The sequence below is a fragment of the Camellia sinensis genome, chromosome 10, assembly GCF_055761805.1.
Source record: "Camellia sinensis isolate YWXY chromosome 10, ASM5576180v1, whole genome shotgun sequence".
NCBI lineage: Eukaryota > Viridiplantae > Streptophyta > Magnoliopsida > Ericales > Theaceae > Camellia > Camellia sinensis.
This window is the reverse complement of record NC_138970.1, coordinates 143,303,226-143,322,014: the sequence shown is the minus strand read 5'-3', so window position 1 is coordinate 143,322,014 and position 18,789 is coordinate 143,303,226.

The following is an 18,789-nucleotide window of genomic DNA, read 5'->3' as shown; positions in this document are numbered from 1 at the left end:
TCGAGATGCGTGATTGGTGGCACGAGGATCGAGACATGTATACATATGTAAAAATACATTGCTATGCCCCTTTCCTACTCTCTGTTGCAGCAAATCAAGAACTAGCAATCTTTCGGAGCTTGGTGCGCTTTCCAAGAATAATTGCAAAACAGAGGCTAATTGGGGCATCCCAGTGGATTTCCGCGCAAGGCAGCCCAAACACACATCATTCATCAGAGTCGAGGCAGTCCCTGGCTTGCATTCCAGTTTATAGCTTTCTTAGATTAATTTGTAAATTAATTAGGACTCTTGTATTTATTCAGGACTGTATTATTTATTCATTTGGGACTGTATATTATTTATTTGGACCCTCTGTGCAAGGGCGTAATTGTAATAAGTGTGCGTGCGTGTGATGTATGTCTTCCAACCCCACGTCTTTCTTCCTTTTTATTTACCTGCTTATGATGGTTAGATAAGGGCATGTTTAAATTAGCATACAGTATGACAGCATGTTTGCATCATTCATCTGTTTTGCATGCACCGGGCTCAGCGCATCATACTAACTGCATTGTATTTTCAATTCCAAGTTGAATACATGTTAGCTGTAGCATTTCATATACCATATTTAGAATAGCCGAGCCTGCTATAGTTGCATTCTTGCATGTGTTGCATTAGGCATTTCAGCATATTTAGGATCATGCATGGATTTCTAATTAGCTTTTGTTTTGGCTTGGAGTACTCGGTGAGTTTTATGCTTTAGCATCCTTGCATACGTGTGAGTGACTGCCATGAATAGCATGCTTACCATGAGGCTATATGCTTATGTGATATAGACTGCCTGAATGCCTGTGGGTGAAGGTTGGGTTATTTGGATTGGAACAAATCATCAACTGTGAGTTTTAAGCCCACTAGATAGTGGCAAAACCATCTTTTCTAAGTCCACCCGAGGGTGGCAAAATCTACATTTTAAGCCTACTTGCAAGTAGCAAACCATCTTTCAAAAACAAACATGAAATGTTTTGTTCCAATTCAGGCGACCTAGTCTATACTTGTATGTTGTGCGCATCACATAGTAAATCTAGGCTAATAACCGGAATAAGAACGCATAATGTTTTCAAAAATAGATATCATGGTTAGTAGAGGCCGATCTTTGATCGGGCGAGCGGGGGTGCTCACGAAGTGACCTTCCCCAATCATACCCAAGTTCCCGAGCCGAGGCAACTTTGGTGATGACGGACACGTGGCCTTAGGCAAACGAGTCAGGGTTTCCTAATTTTTCCCAAAATAAAATATTTAGGTGGCGACTCTGTATCTGGCAAAGCAGTCCATGTTTGGCACTTTTTTCAAAATCTGTTTTCTCAAAACGATTTGCCGGATTTGGACTCTTTGGTTCAGATTTAGAACCGTGACAAATCGAGTCCGAGCTGTAGCGAGGTCCCCCGCGGACTTGTTACAGGCACTCTAGGGTGGTCGGCCATCCTTCCTAGGTGATCTCCAATGTCTCTCTGAACTCCCTGTAAATTTTGGTGGTGATTGGAGTCCCCGACTCTCGAGAAAGTACAAGGAAAGTGCACTTTTCAGCACGAAATCCCTCCGCGAGAACTTCAAATCCAATCTTCAATGCGTGGCTCGTTGTTGCTCGCCAAAAGCAAGGTGTATCCTTTTTGAGTACGTTGCGTCCCCTCCGAGAGGTAAACCGGAGGTCGCGTTTAAGTTCCCCTCGTCGAGGCTTACATTTCTTTGCCCAATGTTTTGTTTCAAATATGCTTTTAAAGTCACACTTATCCTGCATTGTTATGCACGTCACTTGCATTGTTATACACGTTTCATTGGCATTGTCGCGCCCTCCATGCTTAATTTGCGTTGTCGCACACGTTTCTTCTTGCATTGCGATGCACTTCTTCATTGGAACCATGTTTGTTTGCATTCAATATAGCATTGAACATATGTTGCTAACTATGTTGTGCCTGTTAAGTTTCTCTCTTTTGCAGGCACGATATTGTATGTATGGTTCATTTGAAGCTGGTGCGACCAGACGAACCAGGCAGGTATTGTATCTTCTCCGTGTGAGACATAGCGAGAATTGTAATTCTCTTACATCCTTACTGCATAAAATGTAGTTTTGCTTTGCATTCTTACTTAAAACTGTTGCATTTATTGTGAATATTTGCTTCGTTACAGTTTGCTGCCTTGCATGATCATGAGTTATGTTCGGCTTTGTGCATGTCGGTTACATTTTGCCCCTGCCTGCGAGCACGCCTGCGGGGCCATCTCTTGTTTATCTCGCTGGTTTGTCTAAGTCTTCGGCCTTGTCAAAAATGGGTCGTCTCTGGGCTTTGACATTCACTCCCGTCACTTATGTCTTCCGAGTTTTGTCAAAGAGGGGCAACTGTAGACACCCCATTTTTGACTGACCTTAAGACTCAGACGTCATCGATTGAGCGCTCGGTGATTACGCATGTTGTGCTTGTTCTGAGGTTACGGAGTCTCGGCTGAGAGCCTTGCCTCCGGACTTTAGGACTCTTTTGTGCTTTGCCTCGGTTTGCGAACTAGGTTCTGTTTTCTCTTCCCAAAGGAAGGGAGAGGTCTCGTAGACCATCTCTCAATGGCCGTAGGCTACTTTTCGTGGTCGTAGACCACTGTTCCCGTTTAGAGACCAGTTTTCGATTTTCGGAGCCGTCGGCCATGCGCCTCGGTTCGGGACGGCTTAACTTTCTCCGTTTGCTCCGGTTTTTGGCACACACCTTGTTTCCTCTCTCTAGAGGGACACTATGGCCCGGCAGACCACCTTTGTGGTCGCACACCACTTTCGATGCTTAACAGTCAGTTTTCGGGGCACCCGGCTACACTCACCCCTTCTCCATTCTCTCTACTGGTCCCCTTCCACTGCAACCACTCACAGTCACCCCTCAATATATCCCATTGGCAGTCGTTGCCACCCCTAATCTCTCTCTTCTTCATTTATTCTTCTTCTTCTTCTTCTTCTTCTTAAAAATCCTAGATCCCTAAATCTTATATTTGGGAGATTGCAGTAGTGAGGTAAAAGTGTCACTATGGAGGAAGGGGCTAAGAAAAGGGTTCGTGGTGAGAAAGGGGACCCACAATAGTGGAAAGGGATCACCAATTGGGACTCCCTACGGAGAAGGATGAGAGTGGTGGCTGGAAGTGGCGACAATGATAGCCTAAGTAGTGGTTGGGATAAGGTAGAGTTAGAATTTAAAAAATGAAAGGCATAAAAATAGGGAGAATTACAACACAGTGGGATAAAAAAATTATAAAAACATGTAAGGTGCAGTAATTTTGTGATGGGATGCAAGTGAAAAACTGAGAGGGTATGTTTATATAAAAAAAAATAATAATTTGTCCCACTGATATGCAATTGCCCGATAAAAAATAAGATATATTTGGTATTATACTTGGTGTAAGAAGTTAAAATTATAATTTTAAATTTTTATATGTGATATAATTAAATATTATATATAATGAGATGTTTTGTAGTGTAAATAGAATCGCTTTGAAACACATCATCATGAATATCAAAATTGAGTGCGTATGTGAGGGCCTAAGAAGGTCAACGGAAAATTCGAAGGTCACAGGAAAAGTCGCCGAAATCTTCAAATGTTTGTCGTAAAATTCAAATGTTACCGGAAACTTCAAATCTTCTAAAAATGTGTAAAGAGGCTTAGATTCTTCAATGGTTACAACTATAAACACAATAGCAAAGAGATGATAGAGATAAAAGATTGGGTGAAGAAAAAGACAAAGTAGTTACAAAAAGAATAATAGCAAGGCTCTCCCACGGATCTCTCACTTTCACTCTCAAGGTAGATAATGGATAAGGGAAATTAGTTCTCTCCCAAAAAATGTCTCTCCAAAATCAAATCCCTTGTAAAGTTATGGGTGGATACTATTTATAGGCACCTTATGATGTAAGATGGAGCCCATGTGCAAGGCACATGGGGAATATTCTTTTTAACCACTTTGTCCGATGAGGTGACCTCTCCGAGAATATAGCAATTCCAGTTTTGACTTGACCCATTTGATTGTCTGGACTCAGGTTTTATGATTTCTAAATGTTGTTCATATCTTTTCCTCCTTATTCTTACTTGAGTTTGGCTATTAGGTTCAATCAAGCATGTTTGGAACATATTGGTTGCTTAGTTTTCAAAACTCTTATTGCCTAGGATTTTGCTCCTCCGCTCGAGCGGCATTTCTTGCACTCGAGCGTTGGTCTGTTGTCTGCAAAAATACTGGGAGTGTGCATTCTGCGCTCGAGCAGAACAACTTATTGTGTTTGACGCTCGAGCGTCACTTCTTGCGCTCGAGCGGACTGTGCGTATATTAGTTCGCAGCAGTTTCTTTCTACATCACTTTTTCATTTTTTTTTCTCCTAAAACTAGGGATGGCAATTTAAACCCGGCCCGACGGGGACCTGACTCTACGACCCCGATTTGAGCGATTTTTTCCCAAAAAATATTCCCAACGGGGAGGGGATGGTATTCAAAAATTAATCGCCGATCAATTTTGGGCTGGAGACGAGGATAAGTGTCCCTGCCCCGGCCCGTCCCCATCCCCGTCCACGTTTTATCCCCGAAGTGAAATTACTCTTTTACCCCTCTATATATATATAAACCAAACCTATTTTTCAGTTTCACTTCCTCTGTGTCTCTCTCTCACCGTGGCCTTCATCTCTCTCTCCCTCACTCACTGACTCAAATCTCAGTCTCATCTCTCTCTCTCCCTCTCCTCTCCTCTCTCTTTTCCTCTCCCTCTCTCCCTCCGTCCGTGAAGCCCTCCGTCCGTCAGATCCCTCTGTCCGTGAAGCCTTCCGTCCGTCAGATCCCTCCGTCCGTCAGATCGTGAAGCCCTCCGTCAGATCGTGAACCCTCCGTCTGAACAGATCTGAAGAAGAAAAAGCCCTCCGTCAGATCGTGAAGCCCTCCGTCTGAACAGATCTAAAGAAGTAAAGCCCTCCCTCCGTCCGTGACCCCTCCCTTCGTCCGTGATGAACAAATTTTGTTGATGATTGTTGTGTTTATATATCTATTGTTGTTGATGATTAATTTTTTTTGATGATTGTTGTGTATATATATATCTATGATTAATTTTTTTTTTATGATTGTTATATATATATATATATATATACATATATGTTGTTGCTGATGATTGTTGTTGTGTGGGTGTGTTGAACAGATCTGTTCTGTCGTCCATTAGACAGTTTTTTTTTTTTTTTTTTGGGTTCTTGTGTGTTAAACAGATCTGTCGGGGAATTTTCGGTTTCGAGGAAACCCAATCCCTGTTAGGGGACGGGGGTGGGGGAAGTGATTGGTTTCCCGTCGGGGATCGGGGCCGGGGAAGGGGATATTTTTACCTTCAGGGATCGAGGACGGGGAGTGTCATCCCCGGCCCCGCCCCGTCCCGTCCCGTTGCCATTCCTACCTAAAACCCTAGATCTAGAGCCTCTCTTTCTCTAAAACTCACATTTTCTGTACATTTTCACCTAGATCCATTGGGTTTTCTACCCATGTGCCTTTGTTAAAAAGGTAAAGCACCTTAAGGACTTCATTTTCATCCGAATAGAGTTCTGTTTAAGCATCTTTAAAGTTTTCTCTTTGCTTTGGTCGGCTTCTAACTTTGAGGTAGGGACTTTCTACACTCTCCTATGATTTTTAACTTAGTTATTCGTTGATTCTGTAAATAATGTTGGGATTTGAAGGATTTTAGACAAACTTAGGATTTTAGTTTAAAATCAAAAGAGGGGTTTTCAAATAAGGGTATTGAAAATGGTTGTGGGTATGGATATGAGCATATGAGGTGTTAAAATTGTTGATTTTGACACACTACAAGAATTTACACATTTGGCGACCAAAATTGGCGACCATTTTAATTTAGTCGCGAAATATATAGTTGTAGGCGACTAAAAAACAATTAGTCACTGTATGAGGACTAAATAATCTTCTTGTATAATCCTATTGATCAAGTTTGCATTCCTTCAAACGTAGTCGCTTTGTTTCCTGAAAACACAAACGTGAGCTAGCCGGCGGATGTGTGCCAAAAACCTCTCCGATGTCTAAGTCAGTGAGTAGACAATAAACAAAAGCTCTGTGTATTCGAGAGTAGAAATTGTGATACCTCTACATAGGTCTTATTATGAGCTTTTATAGTTTCCACTTGGCATAATCCTAGCAGGACTCTAACTCTCCCTATAAGAGTCCTCCTAGGAATCACACTCCCAAGGATAAATATCTATCCTGATAACGCCCTACTCACTGCTAACCAAGTGAGATGGTTCAAACCTCATACCTCGGCTTGGTAGCACACTCGACCGAGCTATCATGGCCCTGCTCTACACTAGACAGAACCAAAGTGGTAATCGACCGAGACAAACTTCAGTCTGGTACACTACAAATTATACCTCGGTCTGAGCTGCTATTCATATCTAGTCCGGCTGTTCCAGTCCTTGGACCTCAATACTGAGCTATTTGAAGCCCTTGGCTCGGCCAGAAGCTTGTGCAAACAAATTGATGATTTTACTCAGCTCGACCCAAATTCCTAAAACAAATGGACCTAGCTCAGCCCAGTGTATGCATATAAACTACCCTATCAATTGCCCCTTAATTCCATATGTGAAGCATGATTAGGATTATTACCTTCAAGCCATGCTAAAATATCACCTGAAGTGAAGTACTTCGACTTAGCTGAGCTAAAAAAAAACCCACTCAGTTGCCCCATCTTTAACGTAGTACAGCCCGCTTTCCCACGCTGCTAACACCATGTCCTTACTGGGACATGTGGCTCCTCCTGATTGCCCTTACCGCTGCGACAGCCGTCAAACATAACTCCCAAATTTGAACAGTCCCGCCTTTTTACCTCCATTTTACATTTATCCCTTTAATCTTAAAAACATCCATTGTTACTGTTTATCTTCTCTTTGGAAAACCTCTCGCATTTTTTAACTCCAAATCCTCACCTTCTACTGCCTAGTCTCCATCCCAGTACCTAAATCGCTTGTTTTGCTCATCCTAGTTATAGCATCTTGTTTCGATTGGATTCTGACTTCACGCCTTTAATCTGTAAGTTCATCATGCATTTTTCTCCTTTTTTATTGATATGCTTTTGCTTAAAGAATATCTATTTATCAATAGTTATGCGTGTTTATATACACTAAAGATTGGACCAACATCAAGAACCTTAAAAACTCCATACGCAAACCTGGAAGCACACTCACTAGGACTAAAACCAGTCTAGAACAGTTTTTTGATTGAAAATAAAACTACGACTGGAATAAGAACCTATTCCACGACTTTAGGCCCGCCTCCGACCGGACTAGAAATCCTATGGTCACCGAACCGCGCTACAACATTGTCAATGCTTTTGGACCGAGCTGAACTTGCTCCAGTTCTCAAAAGCACCTTTCTTAAACTTGAACCGATATGTTGCCTAGTACGTGCCTTCCTTTTGCCGAGCTAGACTTTAATTTGATTAAAAAAAAATTCTTTATTCAGCCCGGTTTATCACTTGGCCATAACCCCCCTTTATTTCCACTTTGCAAACTTGACTAGGTTGGCCAGGTACACCCTTGTACTCTACCCCCGGGCAACTTTGTTCAACCGAGCCAACCACAGCCACAACAGCGCTGAGCTAGGCCACCATGAATACTTTAACATAACAGTTTTGTTTTTAAGTTAAATGGGAAAATTCCTGTTTTTGGTGGACTCCCCTGGAGCCATGGCCGAATTTCAAAGAGACTATCACATTCCGGATGAAGTCCATCGTTCTTTAGCCGAGCTAGACACCACCCCATAAGGCTAATCCGGTTTTGTTCCCTTTACCGTGATATCCATCGTAGATGGGGGACTTTGGTTCCTAGTCCAACCATTTATTTGCGAATTCCTTAGGCAAACCAGACTATGCCCCATCCAATTATCCACCAACACTTACAGGATTATAAACAAAATAGCCGAGCTAAATCGCCATCTCGGCCTCAACCTCGAATTGGCCGAGCTACTTCACCAGTACTCACTTGGCCAAAATGACGACGGTTTGGTTTACTACCTTAGAGCAAGAAAGGGCCAAGAAAAAATCGTCAAGAACACGCCTGATAAAGACCTAAACGACGATGATTTTCTCTGGGTGTCTGGAAACTTTGAAGACCACAAAGCCCAAATACCAGGCTATAACATTAACTGGAACAAAGGAACAGCTGGTAAGGACAGCTTGGTTTCTCCTTCTTCGTTATCAAAACAGCTATCGTACTAACCCTTGCGTTCTTTCTTCCTTATGCAGATTTGAACCATCTGAAATCTATTTACGTCTATGCTAGGGGTGGGCACGGGTCGGTTGCGGCCACGAAACCTCCAATCCGCCATCCGTCCGCCAGATTGGCGGATTGAAGAAAATCAATCCGCATCCGTCCGCCAATCCGGCGGATGTGGATTGAGCGGATTGGCGGTTTGGCGGATGGATGCGAATCGGTTTGGCGGTTTAAAATTTTATAAATTTTCAACATAATTCAACTTGTGCACTTCCTCAAACAAAAAAAAAAGAAAAAGAAAGTATTACAGTCAATGACTTAAAAAAGTATTACAATCACTGTATGCCTTATCCAAAGAAAAAAGTTTGAAACTTTCGAATATCACGATCACTGCATGCCTCATCCACATATTACAATCACAGCATGATTCATCCCCATAAAGTATTACAATCTGTGATTTTTAAAATATAATAATAATTCAAACCACCAAAATCATGAACAGAGCAGTAGTAGAGATTGAATGTCTCTGTATTGTTACATCTACATATGTTTTTGAAAACAAAAACCAACCAGCATATATCATATTTTCTATTTATTATTTTTAGAGTTACATTTAAAAACTAAAAAATACATATGAATAATACGTTTATTTTTTTCAATTCAAAAAATATATTCTAGTTGAAAACTTTTTTTCAACAGAATATTTAAACTCTTTTTCAATTGAAAACACAAACATAATATTTAAACAAATTGAAAATACAAAGTCTTATAAATTACTAGGGGTGCTCGCGATTTGGCGGTTTGGCGGTTCGGTTGCGACCAAAAAATCTCAAATCCGCCATCCGTCCGCCAAATTGGCGGATTTGAGAAAATCAATCCGCAACCGTTCGCTCGTCATCACGCATCCGTCCAAAATGCGGCGGATCGGTTCGGTTCGGTCGGTTTTGGCGGATCGGTATATCCGCTGCTCACCTCTAGTCTATGCGAATCAAGACGCACTCTGAGCAGCGCTACAATACCGACAACGTGATTGGACCAAGTGCTCGACGTGCAACCGACCTACCGTTACAGCAGTAAGAGGAAGACTGGGGTAACCGACTTCTTGCTTAAGTCTTCCCTCGAGCCGGACCCCACTCTTCCTCAAATCAATCCAATTACCCTTACTGAGGAGCAAGAAATGGCAAAAACAAGGGTCGTACGAGCTCTTATCACCGAGCAAGCCTCTGTCGAAAACCAACCGGAACAAGCCCCATCCAATCAACCGCACGAGACCGTTGTTGCACTACCAACTACCAAGGCAACATCGTCCCGGCCGAGCAAACATGCACGCACCTCGTCAACCGAACCGCAACACCTGGTAAATGAGAAGGAGACCACGTTACCTGAACCTGTCTTGCCGAGCCCAAAACATATGCATTTTGGCCGAGCAGGCCCTTCTGAATAGATACCTTCTATGTCCTACAAGAATCGAGTTGTATCCATCACGGATTCAGTGGTTGCTGACAAAGACCACATGTTCGCTTTTAACCTCTCCAAGAGTGTCTGTCTGCCACCAAATATGAAGCACCATGACCACCTGATCGAGCTCAAGGCCATTCGCACAGCAACCAAGTCGATGGTGCTTGTAAGTTTTCTTCCCTCTATTTGTATCCATATGTAACTATCTATTTACTCGGTTTATCCTAACCACTACCTTTATCATCCGCAGGCCTTGCAGAAAAACCATGTGGCCCACAAGCGTGTGCTTGAACTCCACAAGACAGCACAATCGGCCGTGGCAAATACAAAAGTCAAGTCAGCCGAACTGAAGGAGGTCAAGCTGAAGATGGCCGAGCTAGAATCCGAAAACTCGCAGCTGACCGAACTAGTCAGCGCAGCGGAAACCAATAAGCAAAAGGCACTGGCCGAGAAGAAAGATCGCTACCTGCGTGAACTGGCCAAGTTGGAAAAGAAGAAGAATGCCGAGGTCACCAAGCTGAGGAAGAAGATGAAAGATGCTAAGGACTGAGGCTTTAAAGAATGAGAGGCAACCTACGTCTTGCAGTGTGACTCTACTAAAGACATTTTCTTCAAATGCAAGTGGAAGGCTGTGGCTGTCAGGTTCGGTCAGGGGCAAGACACTGAGATCTTTCTGAACCCTCTCCCCTCACTTCATACCAAGCTACATGACGGACTATGCCAACGCGGTCTAACAGAAGTTCCTCCAAGAGAGGGAGAAGGAGGAGGAAGAATCCCCTGAACCAAATAATGCCCCACCTGCTAACACTGACCTCAGTCTCCAGCCTTCTCTGCCAGCTCGGGTGGATCCGCTCAACCAATTGGTGCCAAGTACAGTTGAAAGGGTGTTTGTGACCGATCTAGCCCAAGAAGTAGCCGCCAAAACCAGCCTATCGAGTGGCGAAGCCTAGGTTGATTTGGATGCCGATTTGGATGACTTTTTTGCCTGATTTTCTTCTGTTTTTTACTTTCAACGAAAATGTAACCGGGCTACAAGCCCTTCCTCTTGTACTGAATTTCTAATGAATGAAAACTTCAATGAATGAAACTTCTCATTTTTCTCATCTTTTTGTTCGATCAATGCACTTTTCTGTTTTAAATTATGTCATCTAGCCAACCTATGTAGCTTGGTCAAACCTTAACCTGCCCATCTTTTTCGGCCGAGATAATTATCTTGGCTAAAGAGCAAATGCTGTCAATCCTGCTAACCTTCTTAAGCCTAGATCTTTATCTCGGCTGAAGAAGAAAAAATGTTGGTCAAACCGCCCAACCTTCTTGAGCCTAGATCCTTATCTTGACTAAAGAACAAAAAGTGTTGGTCAAACCTGCCAGCCTTCTTGAGCCTAGATCCTTATCTCGGCTGAAGAACAAAAAGTGTTGGTTAAACCTGCTAACCTTCTTGAGCCTGGATCCTTATCTCGGCTGAAGAACAAAAAGTGTTGGTCAAACCTGCCAACCTTCTTGAGCCTAGATCCTTATCTCGGCAGAAGAAAAAAGTATTGGTCAAACCTGCCAACCTTCTTGAGCCTAGATCCTTATCTCGGCTGGAGAACAAAAAGTGTTGGTCAAACCTGCCAACCTTCTTGAGCCTAAATCCTTATCTCGGCTGAAGAACAAAAAGTGTTGGCCAAATCTACCAACCTTCTTGAGCCTAGATCCTTATCTCGGCTAAAGAATAAAAAGTGTTGGTCAAATCTGCCAACCTTCTTGAGCCAAGATTCTTATCTCGGTTGAAGAAAAAGTTGTTGGTCAAACCTGCCAACCTTCTTGAGCCTAGATCCTTATCTCGATTGAAGAACAAAAAGTGTTGGTCAAACCTGCCAACTTACTTGGTTGCCCCCAGTCGGCAATAAATATAAACTATTTTTACAAACAAAGGAAAGAATTTTGCTAGAAAAAAAAGTCTACTTGTTTTATTAAGAAAGAAAAATTACAAGTGTTTTAACAAGAAGCTAAAAATAAAATACTTTGAGATTGGCCATGTTCCATGGCCTAGGAACAGCTTTGTTGTCCATATCTTCTAAGTGATATGCCCATTTTCCTGCTAAACCAATCACTTTGTATGGTCCTTCCCAGTTAGGTCCTAACTTACCATCTCCTGGTACCAAAGTGTTGCCCATTACTTTGCGCAATACCCAATCTTCAATCTTGAATTATCTTGGGTGCATTGTTTTGTTATATTTTCTAGACAACTCTTATTGATATGAGGCAATGTGCACTAATGTCCTTTCTCTTCTTTCTTCTGCAATGTCGAGTTCTAGGGCTATGGCCTTACCATTCAAGTTTGGATCAAAATTTTCACTTCTAATAGTGGGGAGGCCCACTTCCAGAGGGATTACTGCCTCCATGCCATAGGCCAAAGAAAAAGGCGTTTCGCCAGTTGACCGCTGAGGTGTGGTATGGTAAGCCCATAAAACATGGGGAAGTTCCTCAGCCCACTTGCCTTTTTCTCTTTCCAACCTCTTCTTCAGACCATCTAAGACTACTTTTGTTGGAAGCCTCAGCCTGGCCATTAGCTTAGGGGTACACCGGTGTAGAGTTGTAGAATTCTATTTTGTATTCTTCGCAAAAGCCCCTAAAGATTTTGCATCAAACTGAATGTCGTTGTCAGATATTAAAACCTTGGATATGCCGAATCGAGTTATGATGTTCTGCCAAACGAATTTCTTAACGTCTTTTTCTTTTATAGATGCAAGTGCTTCTGCTTCTACCCATTTTGTGAAATAGTCCATTGCTGCGAGAAAGAACTTTTTGTTGTCAGGCGCAGTTGGGAGTGATCCTACTATATCCAAGCCCCACATTACGAAAGGCCATGGGCTGGTCAATGGTAGAAACCCTTTGGCTGGTTAATGTATTTGGTGTGTAAACTTCTGACATTTCTCACACTTCTTGACATATTTCTCTGAATCTGCTTGCATGTATGGCCACCAATACCCTTATGAAATTGCTCGGTAAGCCAGCGATCTTCCCTCTTTGTGGCTTCCACAAACGCCTTCGTGTATTTCGAACAAAAACGCCTTGACCTTATTGGGATGGACACACTTCAAGTAAGGTCCTGTGAAGGATTTTTGTACAATGCTAGTGATGGGAAGAGCCAAAATCGCTGTGACTTTGTTCGAATTTTGTTGGCTTCTTTGTTTTCTTCAAGCAAGATGCCATCTTTTAAAAACACTATGATAGGATCCATCCCGGAAGGGCCTAGCTCGGCACAACATGCTTCGGTTGCTTTGGGCTCTTCAATACTCGGTCTGGATAGGAAGTCAATCAACAATGGGTATAGGGTAGAAGTATTTGCCATTGACGCAAAACCGGCCAACTCATCTACTTTACTATTTTCCTCTCGACCGATTTGCTCTATCCGAACTACTTCAAACTTCATGATCTCCTTTCTCACCAACTCTTAGTACTTAGCCATTCTATCATCCTTTGCTTCGTAGTCACCAGAAATCTGGTTGACTATCAGTTAGGAGTCACTGTACACCATCAGCTCGGTGGCCTTCATGCAAAGTGTTGATTTCAAACCTGCTAATAATGCATCATACTCTGTCTCGTTGTTGGATGTTGGGAAGCCACGGTTGACAACCTGCTCAATTATTAGGCCATCCGGTGAGATGAGGACTATGCCTAGTCCTACACCGTGCCTGTTGGATGCTCCATCCACGAAGAGTTTTCACATCTCCCCAACGAATAGCTTCTAGCAAGTGGAGGGATCTGATGATGTCTTAGGATCGGGGGCGCTGCTGATGCCTTCTTCTAGGTTAATGTTTGTTGTTGGGCTTTGATCCTCACTGTCTGACTGTCTCAAGACTTTTCGTTTGGGTGAGTCCTTGCCGGCAGTGCTGTGGTCTGTTTCTTCTTTCCTTTCTTCAGGCCTAAATGGCTTGCTATGCAGTTGGGCGTCCTGCTTTGGGGGCTACGCTATTCCTATGGCACTTTCCCCCCTTCTTTCGGTTGGCTCGGTCAAGTCGATCGAGTAAACATGATGACTTCCTGGCGTGAATTCGGCCACAAAGTCTGCCAAAGCTTGGGTCTCTATTACGGTTCTTGGTTGAAACTTAATGTCAAACTGCCCCAACTCCACTGCCCACTTCAAAATTCATCCAGAAAAATCCACCCTCTCAAACAAGGCTTTTAAGGGGAAGGCCGTTAAGACAATTACGGTGTGGGCATGGAAGTAGTGCGACAATTTTCTTGAGGCCATCATCAAAGCTAAGGCCAGCTTTTTTAACGCCAGGTACCTTATTTTAGCGCCCAGCAAGGTCTTGCTCACAAAAAATACAGGCAAGTGTTGTATTCTCTCAACTCTGACCAACACTGCACTAACTATATGTTGGGAAATTGCTAAGTACAAAAAGAGCTCCTCTCCCGATACTGGAGTCACTAACAACGGAGGAGAGGTCATGTAGTCTTTCAAGCTTTCCATGGCACGGTCGCACTCATCATCCTACTCAAACTTGGCCTTCAGTGCCTGGAAGAACGGTCGATACCTGTCTGATGACCAACTTATAAATCAGTATAGTACGGCTGTTAGGCCAGTGGGATGCTGCACCTCCTTGATGGTGTTGGGCCTCTCAAGATCTTGGATGGCTTTGATCTAAGAGGGATCAACTTTTATACCTCGGTTGGTCACTAGAAAGCCCAGGAATTTGCTTGACCCCACACCGAATGCGCACTTAGATGCGTTCAGTTGCAACTTATGGGACTTTAAAATTTGAAACATTTCATCTAAGTCCTTAAGATGGTCCCCCTCATTTCTGCTTTTGACCATCATATCATCTATGTAAGCCTCCATTGTTTTGCCTAACAACAGTTCAAACATTTTGGTGATCATCCGTTAGAATGTAGCCCTTACGTTTTTTAGGCCAAAGGGCATGACCTTGTAGCAATATAGTCCTCTGGGTGTTGTAAACGACGTGACTTCCTGATCCGATTCATACATAGCGATCTGATGGTAGCCGCGATACGCATCAAGAAAGCTAAGTTGGTTATGCCCTATTGTTAGGTCCACTAATTGGTCTATATGTAGTAGGGGAAAGCTGTCTTTTGGGCATGCTTTGTTAATTGTTTTCTAGTCCACGCAAACGCGTCATTTGCTGTTCTTTTTTGGCACCAGTACAGTGTTGAAAATCCACCTAGATACTTTTTTGATTGTCCCTGCTACCAGCAAGTTTCCCACTTCCTCCGCCACTATCTCTGCTTGGTGGAGTGCCGATCAACGAGTTCGCTATATAATTGGTCTGGCAATTGAATGGACATTGAGTTGATGGCAGATGAAATTAGGGTCAATGCTAGGCATGTCATACGATGTCCAGGCGAACACTTCAATGTTAGAGGTCAAAAATTCCATGATCTCTATTCTCTCAGTGCTGGACAAAGACAAGCCGAACAAAAAGAACTTTTCTGGGTTCTTGCATCTATCTTTACCTCTACCAAGGCTTTCACTGCCTTCTATTTGGCTGCTTTGCCGACGTCTGCAAACAGCTCATTGCTTTCTGGCTCTTCTACCATTTGTACAAACCCTTTTGCAGCCCAGCTGCCGTTTACTGTAACGAAGCACTGTTTCAACATGATTTGGTATCCCATGACTTCTTCAATCACTCTGGTTTCATTGGGGAACCGTAACACCTGATGGTAGGTTGACGCCACTAATCACATGGCGCGCAACCATGCTCTTCCCAAGATTATATTGTAAATGAAAGGGACTTTCAGTACCCAAAATTCCACCTGTTTTGTCATTGTTCCTGCCTTGACTACCAAAATTATCCTGCCCACCGGCCATTTTGGCATTGAGTTGAAGCCGACTAAGGGAGATGTTGCGGGTGCCAAGTCTCTGTTCTCCAATTTTAGTTGCTTGAAGGTCTCATAGTACATTATCTCGCAGGAGCTCCCTTGGTTAATTAGGATCCGCTTGATGTCGAAGTTCTTGACGTGCAAAGTAACCACCAGTACATCGTTGTGAGGGCATTGTAACCTTACTAAGTCCCTGTAAGAAAAGGAGACGACGTTCGTTGCCTCCATTTTTCCCCTTTTGACGGTAGGTTGTGCACTTAGTACCTCTCTAAGTGCTCAGCCTTTTTTATCATCCCTCTAAGCTCACATACCCATTCAGGTTCGATGATCCCATGTATTACGTTGATTATGCCTTGGGGTGGACCATCGACCGGCATCCCATCCAGCCTGTTGCGGTCCTACGGGGACCGGCTGTGTTCCCCCCTCTGTATACTGGTCCAGGTGGCCTGCGGCCACTAATTCCTCCAGATGTTGCCTCAACTGCGTACAATTTTCAGTTCGGTGCCCCTTTTCATCATGGAAGGTGCAACGGTACCTATCATCGTAGCTCTTCTATGCTTCTCCTAACTTGGTAGGCCGCCGAACGAAGGGTTCGTCGCATGTCTCGCTAAGAATCCGGTAGATAGGTTTATTGAATACCGTGGTGATGGCAGTGCGGACTCTCAACTTCCTTGCTTGGGGGTCCTCTCTGTTGGCTCTCTTGCCTCGCCTATTCTTGCTTGGTTGTTCTTCTCGCCCGACCGTGTTTACTTTTGCTGTAGGTTTTCTGTCTAACATCGCTGTTGTGCCAGCTTTCGCTTTAGTTCGTGCGACATCTTCTTCTACCAGGATGTGCTGATGCACTCTCTCCATTAGGGCCTCCATTGTGAGGGGTGGAGTCATCATCATTGAATCTCTCAATTTGTTGCCAGTTGGCAAACCTTGTTTGTACTGTGCGATAGCTAGGTTTGTGGGGCAATCTCCAATCTGATTAAAAGTCTCCCAATACCGGTTATTGTAAGACCTCAATGTTTCTTTCTCGCCCATGTCTATGGAGAGAAGCTGGTCAATCTCCACAGGCGTCTTGGTGTTCGTTCTGAATCTAGTCACGAATGCCTCCACTAATTGTGACCATGAAACTACGCTGCCTTCGGGCAACCTTTCAAACCACGTTAAACCTAAGTCACCGAGACTAGAAGGAAACAGGATACACATTAGAGCCTCGTTTCGCCGATACACTGCCATAACCTGGCGAAAGTGGCGAAAGTGCTTGCAGGGGTCCGACTTTCCCTCATAAATAGTGAATTTGGGATGGTGGAAGCTGGAGGGTAATGGTGCGTTCTCTATCACCAGAATGGCGAGCACTGCAACCTAGATAACGCTTTATTAGCTGGTTCATAAGCTAGGCGCAGTTCTAGCATTCCAACCTCGACACTCCCATGTGTTCTAGGAGCCAACCATTGTAGTACGGAGACGCTGCGGGAGGCACGAGCCTGAGTGTCTTCTCTCCTTAGAGCCCTTTCTTCAAGCATTGTCCGCAGGTCCGTCGACCTAGGTAACTCCGTGTGCCTAGATGTCGTTTGGTGCGAATGCGAGAGTCGATAACTACTTCCTTCTGTGTAAGACTTTTCAGTCCTCGTTCTCTCAGACCTGGAGTAACGAGTCCTGGAAGTCCTTGATTATGTATCGCCTGTCCTGGGGCTTCTACTTTCAGCTTGTGATGGTGTGACTTGTTTGTCATGATCTTCTGAGTGGTAAGAGCGTGTGTTGCCTTTGCGCCCATCTTCTGTTGCCACTCCTTTGCCTTTTATCTGGCACTTCATTGTCTCCATGTCTGCTGCCATCCTCTGTGTCAATTTGTCTTGCTCTTTTACCTGATCTTCAAGAACTTGAAGATCCAACCTCCGCCTCTGCCTTTCAAGGCTTCGGGAGCGACGAGGACTGGAGCCCCGTCTCTCTCGTGTGTCCCTCTACGGGTTCCATTGCTGGAGATCTAACCCTGCCATGGGCGGGATAAAAGGCAAGCCTTCTCGCCTTCCGCCCCCCTCTGGGGTTTGCCCATCAATAGCAGAGTATGGCAAGTCTTCATTGTGCGCTATTGAAATTTAGTTAAAAGAAATCTTAATCAAGAGGTTTGTTCTTTGTGATTTCTTTCCATAGACGACGCCAATTGTACGAGCATGGAATAATCTTCTCATATAATCCTGTTGATCAAGTTTGCACTTCTTCAAACGTCATCGCTTTGTTACCTGAAAACACAAACGTGAGCTAGCCGGTGGGTGTGTGCCTGAAACCTCTTTGATGTCTAAGTCAGCAAGTAGACAATAGACAAAAGCTCTGTGTATTCGAAAGTAGAAATTGTGATACCTCTACATAGGTCCTGTTATGCACTTTTATAGTTTTCACCTGGCATAATCCTAGCAGGACTCCAACTCTCCTTATAAGAGTCCTCCTAGGAATCACACTCCCAAGGATAAATGTCTATCCTGATAATGCCCTACTCACTGCTAACCAAGTGAGATGGTTCAAACCTCATACCTCGGCTCGATAGCACACTCGACCGAGCTATCACGGCCCTGCTCTACACTAGACAAAACCAAAGTGGTATTCGACCAAGACAAACTTCAGTCTGGTACACTACAAATTATACCCCGATCCGAGCTATTATTCGCATCTAGTCCGGCTGTTCCAGTCCTTGGACCTCAATAATGAGCTATTTGAAGCCCTTAGCTCGGCCAGAAGCATGCCTAAACAAACTGATGATTTTACTCAGCTCAGCCCAAATTCCTAAAACAAATGAACCTAGCTCGGCCCAGTTGACGCATATAAACTACCCTCTCAGTCACCAAAAGTTAATATTTTACACTACTAATTCAAAGTTTAGTCGTAGAACAAGCTAATTTGCCATCAAAAATATAGTTCAGTCGCCAAATATAATGGACATTGTTTACACTTTTTGGTGGCTAAACAATTTAGTCGGTGTATACTTACTTTTTGCCGACAAAAAATAAAATTAGTAGCCAAAAGATACTTTTGGCTACCAATATATTAGTCGTTAATACGTAATTTTTTGGCTGCAAAACAGGTTGTTGTTATTCAGTACTATTTGGCGACTAAAATGTGAACTAGTCGCTAAAAGTTAAAAAAAAAAAATTTAGAGGCAAACTAATATAATTTGGCACCCGATATGTATGTCTCTCTCTCACACACACACGATATACACTGTCTCAAACAAATTTCACTCTCTTTTAACACTACCAAGCCTCACCCCGCTCACCACTGTCGTTGGC